Source organism: Salvelinus sp. IW2-2015, unplaced genomic scaffold, assembly GCF_002910315.2.
Source record: "Salvelinus sp. IW2-2015 unplaced genomic scaffold, ASM291031v2 Un_scaffold2922, whole genome shotgun sequence".
NCBI lineage: Eukaryota > Metazoa > Chordata > Actinopteri > Salmoniformes > Salmonidae > Salvelinus > Salvelinus sp. IW2-2015.
The window spans coordinates 6,627-18,477 of record NW_019944219.1 but is presented as its reverse complement, the minus strand read 5'-3'; the positions used below and the strand labels follow the sequence as shown (position 1 = coordinate 18,477).

General features: G+C 43.8%; 1 long non-coding RNA gene across 1 annotated transcript in view; it reads right to left on the bottom strand.

Annotated features, from left to right (window-relative positions):
• LOC139025601 (uncharacterized) overlaps positions 1 to 1,689 on the bottom strand; it is a 6,147-nt gene extending 4,458 nt beyond the window's left edge. The window contains exon 1 of the long non-coding RNA XR_011477200.1: positions 1,639 to 1,689. This is a non-coding gene — a long non-coding RNA (uncharacterized lncRNA). The remainder of the gene's footprint in view (positions 1 to 1,638) is intronic.
• Positions 1,690 to 11,851: the final 10,162 nt, after the last annotated feature.

Here is an 11,851-nt window from a genome sequence, read left to right as displayed (position 1 = left end):
AAACATACGACATCATAAAATCCATGTACACAAACAACAAGTGTGCGGTTAAAATTGGCAAAAAACACACACACATTTCTTCACACAGGGTCTGGGGTTGAGACAGGGATGCATGCTTAACCCCACCCTCTTCAACATATATATCAACGAATTGGCGCGCGGCAACTAGAACAGTCTGCAGCACCCGGTCTCACCCTACTAGAATCCGAAGTCAAATGTCTACTGTTTGCTGATGATCTGGTGCTTCTGTCACCAACCAAGGAGGGCCTACAGCAGCACCTAGATCTTCTGCACAGATTCTGTCAGACCTGGGCCCTGACAGTAAATCTCAGTAAGACCAAAATAATGGTGTTCCAAAAAAGGTCCCAGTCGCCAGGACCACAAATTCCATCTAGACACCGTTGCCCTAGAGGCACACAAAAAACTATACATACCTCGGCCTAAACATCAGCACCACAGGTAGCTTCCACAAGCTGTTGAACGATCTGAGAGACAAGGCAAGAAGGGCATTCTATTGCCATCAAAAGGAACATAAATTTCAACATACCAATTAGGATCTGGCTAAAAGATACTTGAATCAGTCATAGAGCCCATTGCCCTTTAATGGTTGTGAGGTCTGGGGTCCGCTCACCAACCAAGATTTCACAAAATGGGACAAACACCAATTGAGACTCTGCATGCAGAATTCTGCAAAAATATCCTCCGTGTACAACGTAGAACACCAAATAATGCATGCAGAGCAGAACTTAGGCCGAACCCACTAATTATCAAAATCCAGAAAAGAGCCGTTAAATTCTACAACCACCTAAAAGGAAGCGATTCCCTAAACCTTCCATAACAAAGCCATCACCTACAGAGAGATGAACCTGGAGAAGAGTCCCTAAGCAAGCTGGTCCTAGGCTCTGTTCACAAACACAAACACACCCCACAGAGCCCAGGACAACAGCACAATTAGACCCAACCAAATCATGAGAAACAAAAAGATAATTACTTGACACATTGGACAGAATTAACAAAAAAACAGAGCAAACTAGAATGCTATTTGGCCCTAAACACAGAGAGTATACAGTGGCAGAATACCTGACCACTGTGACTGACCCAAACTTATAGGAAAGCTTTGACTATGTACAGACTCAGTGAGCATAGCCTTGCTATTGAAGAAAGGCCGCCGTAGGCAGACATGGCTCTCAAGAGAAAGACAGGCTAGTGCTCACTGCCACAAAATGAGGTGGAACTGAGCTGCACCTTCCTAACCTCCTGCCAATGATGACCATATTAGAGAGGACATATTTCCCCTCAGATTACACAGATCCACAAAGAATTCGAAAACAAATCCAATTTTGATAAACTCCCATATCTACTGGTGAAATTCCACAGTGTGCCATCACAGCAGCAAGATTTGTGACCTGTTGCCACAAGAAAAGGGCAAACCAGTGAAGAACAAACACCATTGTAAATACAACCCATATTTATGTTTATTTATTTTTAACTTGTGTGCTTTAACATTTGTTACATTGTTACAACACTGTATATAAATATAATATTGACATTTGTCATGTCTTATTGTTTTGAAACTTCTGTATGTGTAATGTTTACTGTTAATTTTTATTGTTTATTTCACTTTTGTATATTATCTACCTCACTTGCTTTGGCAATGTTAACACATGTTTCCCATGCCAATAAAGCCCCCTTGAATTGAATTGAATTGAATTGAATTGAGAGAGAGAGAGAGAGACAGAGAGACAGAGAGAACAGAGAGACAGAGAGACAGAGAGACAGAGAAACAGAGAGACGAGAGACAGAGAGACAGAGAGATGAGCAGATGAGCAGATGAGCTACCAACATGTTTCAGCATGTTTTTACAAAGATAGATACATTTAGATTTTTCGGCAAGAAACAGGACATATACAGGATACTACCCTCGGCAATATCACCTACCCTCCAAATCAAAACTCCAAACATACAACCTGATTTTGGACGAAATGACCTGGAAGGATTCCTACAACCAAAGATGTCTATTTCCAAGCTATACAGCCCATGCTCTGGCAAACAAACAACAGAAACCTGAAAACACCAACCAACCTGGAACTGAGTGAGTCATGTTTAGTCTGAAGATACTTTTAAAGCCAAAAAGAAAAATACATTATAATAATATATTTACAAGGACTGAATGCTAAGTTAAGGATACCAAGCTTGCTAGGATATATCTGGCTGCAACTTCAAATAGCACTGAGGTGTGAAGTGACAGCCCTTGAGCCCAACAATGGCAGAGTTTCACAGCCCACCCAAATACAGAGACCTTTGAAGCCCCCTCCTGCTGTTCAGAGGTCATTACAATTTATTATTTTATTTAACTAGGCAAGTCAGTTAAGAACAAGTTCTTATTTACAGTGACAGCCTAGGAACAGTGGGTTAACTGCCTTGTTCAGGGGCAGAACGACCGATTTTTACATTGTCAGCTCTGGGATTCAATCTAGCAACCGTTCAGTTACTAGTCCAATGCTCTAACCACTAGGATACCTGCCGCCCCACAATACAGTACCCTCTGGATGTAAAAAATGACAAGGCACGAAAAGAGTACAAAAATAAGCTCCTTATGGAAAATCAAGAGACACTTTTTGCTAACTAATATAAAAATGGGAACATTAGCATCTTAATCTTTCACGCATCCCCTGGCAGGGCGCAGTGTGCAATACAGACATTGTCATCCTACAAGAAACATGGTATAGAGGAGATGGACCCACTGGTTGCCCTCTAGGTTACAGAGAGTTGGTAGTCCCATCCACCAAACTACCAGGTGTGAAACAGGGAAGGGACTCAGGGGGTATGCTAATTTAGTATAGAGCAGACCTAACTCACCCTATTAAATTAATCAAAACAGGAACATTTTACATTTGGCTAGAAATTCAAAAGGAAATGATCTCAACAGAGAAAAATGTCCTCCTGTGTGCTACCTACATCCCCCCACTAGAATCCCCATACTTTAATGATGACAGCTTCTTCATCCTAGAGGGGGAGATCAACCATTTCCAGGCCCAGGGACATGTACTAGTCTGGTGACCTAAATGTCAGAACTTTACAAGAACCTGACACCCTCAGCACACAGGGGGACAAACACCTACCTGGAGGTGACAGCATTCCCTCCCTCATATGCCCCCCTCGGCACAACTACGACAACATAACAAAACAAAAATAGGTTACAACTCCTGCAGCTCTGTCGGAAGCTGGGTATGTACATAGTCAATGGTAGGCTTCGAGGAGACTCCTACGGTAGGTACACCTACAGCTTATCTCTTGGCAGTAGTACTGTAGACTCCTTTATCGCTGACCTCAACCCAGAGTCTCTCAGAGCGTTCACAGTCAGCCCTCTGACACCCCTGTCAGATCACAGCAAAATCACAGTCTACTTGAACAGAGTAATACTCAATCATGAGGCATCAAAGCCAAAGGAACTGAATAATATTAAGACATGATATAGATGGAAGGAAAGTAGTGTAGAAACCTACCATAAAACAATTAGGCAACAACAAATTCAATCCCTTTTAGACAACTTCCTGGACAAAACGTTCCACTGTAATAGTGAAGGTGTAAACTTGGCAGTAGAAAACCTAAACAGTATATTCGACCTCTCAATTACCCTATCAATTCAAAACATTTCAAACAGAAAACTTAAGAAAATTAACAACAATGATAAATGGTTTGATAAAGAATGCAAAAACCTAAGAATGAAATTGAGAAACTTATCCAACCAAAAACATAGAGACCCAGAAAACCTGAGCCTACGCCCTCACTATGTTGAATCACTAAAACAATACAGAAATACACTACGGAAAAAGAAGGAACAGCACGTCAGAAATCAGCGCAATGTAATTGAATAATCCATAGACTCTTGGAAAATTGGAAAATACTAAACAAACAACACGAAAGCAATCCAAGTGTTTGTGTGAGTTTATCGATCACTAGACAAAACATTATAAAACACTAGCAGCAATGTAGATTGGTCACGAAAGTCAGAAAAGCAATCAAATTATTTGCTTACCTTTGAAGATCTTCGGATGTTTGCACTCTCTCTTCTCCCTCTCTTCTCTCCCTTTCTCTTCTCCCTCTGTCTTCTCCCTCTCTTCTCTCCCTTTTTTTTCTCCCATTAAAGAGATGGGTGGGGCTAAAGCTTAAGAGGGTGTGAACAATGCTGAATGGGTGTAGACAAAGGAGAGCTCTCCAGTAGTAGTACCAAAACATTCAAGGGCCATTTTCTCAAAAGTGAGATTACAAGTTGAACAACTTTCAAAGCAGAATTACTTTCCCATTGTTCCTCAACTGTAGTGTATGATAAATCATTTATCTAGCTCTGAGTCTCTACTTTTATCCAATGTATAAAAATTAAAAAAAAATCGGTCACATACAGACTCAGTGGATGTGTCCCAAACAGCACCCAAATACCCATAAGGCCCTGGTCAAATGTAGTGCACTATATAGTGTGCCATTTGAGACAGGCACTGAGCTGCTTGTTCAGCCTCTCATGTTTCTACTGATGGAGATTAACAGTGGATGACCAGGTAGACAACAGTGAATGGTGTGTGTGTGTGTGTGTGTGTGTGTGTGTGTGTGTGTGATGATATGTTGTGTTGTGAGAGTGTGGATTGATGTGGTGTGTGTGCTGTGTGTGGTGCTGTGTGTGTGTTATGTGTTGTGGTTGTGTGAGTGCTGTGTGTGATGTGTGTGTGTGTGTGTGGTGTGTGTGTGTTGTGTGTGTGTGTGTGTGATGAGTGTGTGGTGTTGTGATGTGTTGTAGTGTGTTGTGGTGTGTGTGTCTGTGTGTGTGTGTGGTGAGTGTGTGTGTGTTGGGTGATTGGTTACTGGAAGATAAAGTTCCATCTGGCTCACGCCAATGAATATTCCTCGAATCAGTACAAAGCTTCGCCTGAGGGAACCGCTGTTTAGCACCTATGGCGGAGTACTGCACTTACACCCCTCAGACACGCAAGTCACAGGGCAAGGCTCCAACAGCATTCCTCACTTCCTGTAATAAACGACTGTAAGATGAAATCAAACTAGATCTAAGCAGTGAAAGGAGAACTAAGATATGACTCAGTGCAGATAAAGTAAGGAGAAAGATAAGGAGTGAGCAGATGGGAAGAAGAGGGGAGAAAGCAGAGAGGGGTAGAGAGAGGGAGAGAGAGGAGTTAATGAGAGGGGAGAGATTGAGGGGAAAGAGAGATGAGGGAAAAAGAGGAGAGGGAAAAGAGATGAGAGGGAGAAGAGAGGAGGGAGAAGACGAGAGGAGGAAGAGAGCACGAGTAGAAGAGTAAAGGGAGAAAAAGGCAGATGAAGAAGGGAAAAACAGAGGAGAAGAAAGAGAGAGAGAAGGAGTGAGAATCAGCGATTCCCGAGAGAGGATGGGAGAGAGGGGAGAGAGAGGAGAGCAGAGAGGGAAGAACGAGAGGGGAGAAGAGAGAGAGGGGGGGCAGAAGCAGAAGAGAGGAGAGGATGAAGAGGAGAGGAGAAGAGGGAGACAGCAGAGAGAGAGAAGAAGAGGTTGGAGAAGAGATGGAGGCTGGAGAGAGAGAAGAGGAGAGAGAGAGAGACAGGGAAGACAGAGGGAAAGCAAGAGGGTGAAGAGGAAGAGTAGGGGTGACAGACGGAACGAGAAGGGATGCAAGACAAGTGCTGTTAAAAATGCAAACCATGGGGAGAGTAGTCGGGCGTAGACCAGGATTAGAAATGGGTTATCGCCTGCTCTATACCTCAAGTTCCACAGAGTTCCCCATCTGACTTCTCCCGTATGAGTATCCCCAGGAGTCTTCCCTGTAACTTCCCAGAGTTCCCCCTGACTTCCTTGACTTGCCCCCTGACTTCGCCCAAGAGTTCCCCTAGAGTTCCCTTGACCTTCCCAACTGTCCGCCGACTTGACTCGGTTGACTTTCCCCCTGTCTTCCCCAGAGTTCTCCTCTGACTTCCCTGCACTTCCCCATACTTCCCGAGTAGTTCCTCCCTGACTTTCCCCGAGACATTCCCGCCAAGTTCCTCTCTGACTTCGCCCAGATCCCCTGACTTCCTCAGAGCATCCCTTGAATCCGCGAGGCTACTTACAAGGCAGATAAGTTTAAACTAAACTTTAGTGATATATGAGACAGAGAGACTGCTACCGCTCACACATTTTAGGCTTCGTCCCAATATTTCTTTTATAGTGAGCTATTAAGGGTTTATTACTGGTCAAAGTGACTCAGCCTGAGGTAATGTCTTTGATAGGAAATAATCCATGGCTAACAAAGTACGTTGCCGTCCAGACCAGTCAGCTGCACTAAACCACAATATGTGTAGTGTGTGTTAGTGTGTGTTTGTGTGTGTGTTTTTTTGTGCGTGCGTGTGCGTGTTTGTGCATGTGCGTGGCGTGTAGGTGTGAGTGTGGCATGTTGTGTGTTAGCAGTAAATGGTGTGTTAGTATGTAATGTTAATGTTAGTGTTGTAATGTGTAATGTTGATGTAGTCAATGAATGTGATTAGCATGTAAATGTGTGTTAGTAAGTAAATGTGTGTTAGTATGTAAAATGTGGTGTTAGTATGTAAATTGTGTTAGTATGTAATGTGTTAATAATGTACAGTGGGTGCAAAAAAAGTATTCAGTCAGCACCAATTGTGCAAGTTCTCCCACTTAAAAAGATAAGAGAGGCCTGTAATTTTCATCATAGGTACACTTCACTATATGACAGACAAAATGAGGAAAAAAATCCAGAAAATCACATTGTAGGATTTTTAATGAATTTATTTGCAATTTATGGTGGAAAATAAGTATTTGGTCACCTACAAACAAGCAAGATTTTGGCTCTCACAGACCTGTAACTTCTTCTTTAAGAGGCTCCTCTGTCCTCCACTCGTTACCTGTATTAATGGCACCTGTTTGAACTTGTTATCATTATAAAAGATACCTGTCACAACCTCAAACAGTCCACACTCCAAACTCCACATAGGCCAAGACCAAAGAGCTGTCAAAGGACACCAGAAACAAAACTGTAAACCTGAACCAGGCTGGGAAGACTGAATCTGCAATAGGTAAGCAGCTTGGTTTGAAGAAATCAACTGTGGGAGCAATTATTAGGAAATGGAAGACATATACAAGACCACTGATAATCTCCTCGATCTGGGGCTCCACGTAAGATCTCACCCGTGGGGTCAAAATGATCACAAGAACGGTGAGCAAAAAATCCCAGAACCACACGGGGGGACCTAGTGAATGACCTGCAGAGAGCTGGGACCAAAGTAACAAAGCCTACCATCAGTAAACACACTACGCCGCCAGGGACTCAAATCCTGCAGTGCCACGTGTCCCCCTACTTAAGCCAGTACATGTCCAGGCCCGTCTGAAGTTTGCTAGAGAGCATTTGGATGATCCAGAAGAAGATTGGAGAGATGTCATATGGTCAGATGAAACCAAAATAATAACTTTTTGGTAAAAGCTCAACTCGTCGTGTTTGGAGGACAAAGAATGTTGAGTGCATCCAAAGAACACCATACCTACTGTGAAGCATGGGGGTGGAAACATCATGCTTTGGGCCTGTTTTTCTGCAAAGGGACCAGGACGACTGATCCGTGTAAAGGAAAGAATGAATGGGGCCATGTATCGTGAGATTTTGAGTGAAAACCTCCTTCCATCAGCAAGGGCATTGAAGATGAAACGTGGCTGGGTCTTTCAGCATGACAATGATCCCAAACACACCGCCCGGGCAACGAAGGAGTGCCTTCGTAAGAAGCATTTCAAGGTCCTGGAGTGGCCTAGCCAGTCTCCAGATCTCAACCCCATAGAAAATCTTTGGAGGGAGTTGAAAGTCCGTGTTGCCCAGCAACAGCCCCAAAACATCACTGCTCTAGAGGAGATCTGCATGGAGGAATGGGCCAAAATACCAGCAACAGTGTGTGAAAACCTTGTGAAGACTTACAAAACGTTTGACCTCTGTCATTGCAAACAAAGGGTATATTACAAAGTATTGAGATAAACTTTTGTTATTGACCAAATACTTATTTTCCACCATAATTTGCAAATCAATTCATTAAAAATCCTACAATGTGATTTTCTGGATTTTTTTTCTCATTTTGTCTGTCATAGTTGAAGTGTACCTATGATGAAAATTACAGGCCCTCTCATCTTTTAAGTGGGAGAACTTGCACAATTGGTGGCTGACTAAATACTTTTTTGCCCCACTGCCAACGAGACGATGTGAGGATCCACAGATCAAAAGGTTCTTCTCCTTGTCTTTCTGTCTCCCCCCGCTTTGTTATTCATCACTCTCATGGTGTTTCTCTCTGCTGTCTCTGTCTCTGTCTCTGTCTCTTCTCTCTCTCTCTCTCCTCTCTCTCTCTCTCTCTCTTCTCTCCTCTCTCTCTCTCCTCTACCTTTCTCTCTCTACTTTCTCTCTTATGAAAATAGGTTCAGGAAGAAAGGACGGCTTATCCCTCCCTCCCTCTCTCTCTTTATCCTCCCCAGTCCCCCTTTTCCCTGAAGCCCCCATGCCTTTTATTTCACCTTCTCCGGCGACCGGGAGGGAGAGAGGGAGCAGATCAAGAGGGATTGGTGAACCTCTGACTTAGAACGTAAAGCTGTGAACGAATGACTCTCCTTATGATGACAGATGAGGTACAGGAAGTATTACGCCAAAGGTCAACTTGTCACGGCAGCTGCGTGGACAGGACAGGTGTGTCTGAACCGGAGCCCTATTTCCTATATAGGCCTTATACAGGACATTCCTTACATAAAGTATTCAGACCCCTTGACTTTTTTTCTCTCCACATTTTGTTACTTTACAGCCTTATTCTAAAATGTTCCTCATCAATCTACACACAATACCCCATAATGACAAAGCAAAAACAGGTAGGGCTCCGGTCAAAAGTAGTGCACTATACAGGGTATATGTTGCCATTTGGGACGTCTCAAAGCTAATTGTAGTTAATTATTTAACCTTCATTTATCTAGGCAAGTCAGTTAAGAAGAAATTCTTATTTACAATGACGGCCCACACCAGCCAACGCTGGGCCAATTTCGCATCGCCCTATGTGCTCCCAATCACAGCTGGCTGTGATACAGCCTGGATTTGAACCAGGATGTCTGTAGTGACACCTCAAGCACTGAGATACAGTGTCCTAGACCGCTGCGCCACTCGGGAGCCCTTATGAAGGTGTGATAACTGTATTTTCCCTGTCATGAAGACATGAGCATAACATTAACATAGTTAACCCCCTAGAGTCTAAGTTACATAACAAAACAAAAAATCCCCATCAAAAAACCCAACAGTTTAAACTAGAGACATCAGATTAGTTTTTGCATCGGATGCGTCTCAATTCACCACATCCGTCAGTGTCGCACAGAATCGCTCTTTTCACGAACGGTTTGACTTACAAACTATTATGAAAAGGGGAGATTCTCTGTTTCGCTCTACGATGCCCACAAATGTCACGGGACTATGAAGTATGAAGGTAGTTTTGTAAAAAACATATATATATATTTCCTGTGTTTAAAAAAAATAATCTCCTAGATTTAGGACAAACACTTCAAAACCTAGTTTCATATGGTTCATTTTTTGACTGTCTTTTTGCCGTTTATGAATCTGTTATTCAATCTATATTTTATCAAATCATTTTTGTCTGTATTTTTTCGGATACACTATATTAAATACAAAAGTATGTGGACATACCCACACCAGTTGCTGACAGGTGTTTAAATTTGAGCACACAGCCATGCAATCTCCATAGACAAACATTGGCAATAGAATGGCCCGTAGTGAAGAACTCAGTGACTTTCAACAAAGCACTGTGATAGGATGCCACCTTTCCAACAAGTCAGGTTGTCAAATTTCTGCCCTGCTAGTGCTGACCCAGGTCCAACTGTAAGTGTTGCTATTGCTGCCTCTGGAAGCAACGTCAGCACACTTTCTTTGCGTCGGGGGCATCATAAAATGGGTTTCCATGACCGACCCCCCTTTCAAACTTTTTGTTCGGGCACCTCCCGATTTACAAGTTAAGCCCTGGAAGGTATGATAACAATATTCCCCCTGTCATGAAGAAACATACAAGCTAAATTTAGTTAATGAAAGTATGATAACAATATTCCCCCTGTCATGAAGAAACGGTTTAACAGAAATTGTCATAGTCAGTAGGCTATGCTTCATAAATACTAATGAGCTGAATTTGGGGATCCGGAGAGAGAGATCAAATCAGCTCTGATAGGGGAGGAGAGGAGAGGAGAGGAGAGAGGGGAGGAGAGGAGAGGAGAGAGGGGATGAAGAGGGAGGAGAGGAGGGAGGGAGAGCGAGATGAGAGAGGGGGGAGGGAGGAGAGAGGGGGGAGAGGAGAGAGGGGATGAGAGGGGACAGGAGAGGAGAAGAGAACGAGGGGGATGAGAGGAGAGGAGAGGAGGATAGAGGAGAGGAGAGGAGAGAGGGGAGGAGAGGAGAGGAAAGGAAGAGGGGGGAGAGGAGAGAGGGGAGATGAGAGGAAGAGGGGATGAGAGGGGGGGGGAGGAGAGGGGAGGAGAGAGGGAAAGGGGAGGAGATGAGAGGAGAGAAGAGGAGAGAGGGGATGAGAGGGGAGGAAGAGCGGGAGGAGAGGAGAAGAGGGATGAGAGGAGAGGAGAGGAGGGAGCGGAGGAGAGGAGAGAGGGGGAGAGGAGAGAGGGGGGAGAGGAGAGAGGGATGAGCGGGGAGAGAGGAGCAGGAAGAGGGGATTGAGAGGAGAGAGGAGAGGGAGAATAGAGGAGAGGAGGAGGAGAAGAGGGAGGAGAGGAGAGGAAAGGAACGAGGGGAGGGAGAGAGAGGGAGAATGAGAAGGAGACAGAGGGAATTGAGAGGTGGGGAGTGAGGAGAGAGAGGAGGAGAGGAGAGAGGGGGAGGAGATGAGAGGGAGAAGCATGGGAGGAGGGAGAAGGGAGGGAGAGAGGAGAGAGAGGGGAGAGAGGAGAGGAGAGGAGTGCGAGTGAGGAGAGGAGAGGGGAGAGAGGAGAGGGAGGCGAGTGAGGAGAGGAGAGGCTGAGTGAGCCAAAGAGACAGAGGGGAGGGAGAAATGCCAGTGTATTCTTATCCTTGTTTCTTGCTCTCTGGTCGCACAGTAGTATTCATCCTTTTTCTCTGGTCTGTTTGTTTTCGGGGTAAAGCGGTTTACTCCTTCTTTTTCCACCGCAACCTCCTTCTCCTCAGTGCTTTTCTTCTGTGCATTCTTCCTTTCCACGTCTTTTATTTTTGGAGGTGGTTTCTTTTTCCAGTTACACTTCATGGTTCTCATTTCTTTACAGTGTTCTCCAGAAAGTATTTTCCACAATCACTATGTATGGGCATTGATTAAACACGGTTCATATTTCATTTTCCCCCCATTTTCCGCGTTCCTCCCTTTTTTTCCGAAGATTTTGGTTTTTTTCTTTTTTTGTTTTTTCGTAGTTGCCATTCAGCGTAAGTGGATGTTTTTTTTGTTTATGTTTATAAATGCAAAATAGATACAAATTTTATCTCTATTGTATTAGTATATAACAAACGAATTTTATAACTACTGTTTTATTGCTCACCAATCAATCGCGAACAAACGCGCATCGTAAATGGATGGAACTAGTGTCATATTGTTTATGCCAGACTAATTAAGAAATGTGGAAGTTAATAAACGTTGAGTGACGCCCTCCATTCAACACTGGGCTGTTTTGCTCCTTCTTGTCAGCTAAGCTGCAGTGTGGCAGCGGTACACGGATGTGTCACTACATATAATTAATGTACGCCCTAGTTTGAATTACACTTATGAACCTACACACTCATCTAAAAGATCACACTGTTTAAGATAATAAAGGAAAAAAATAAAAGTTCAAGCTGTTGGCGGAGCCGAC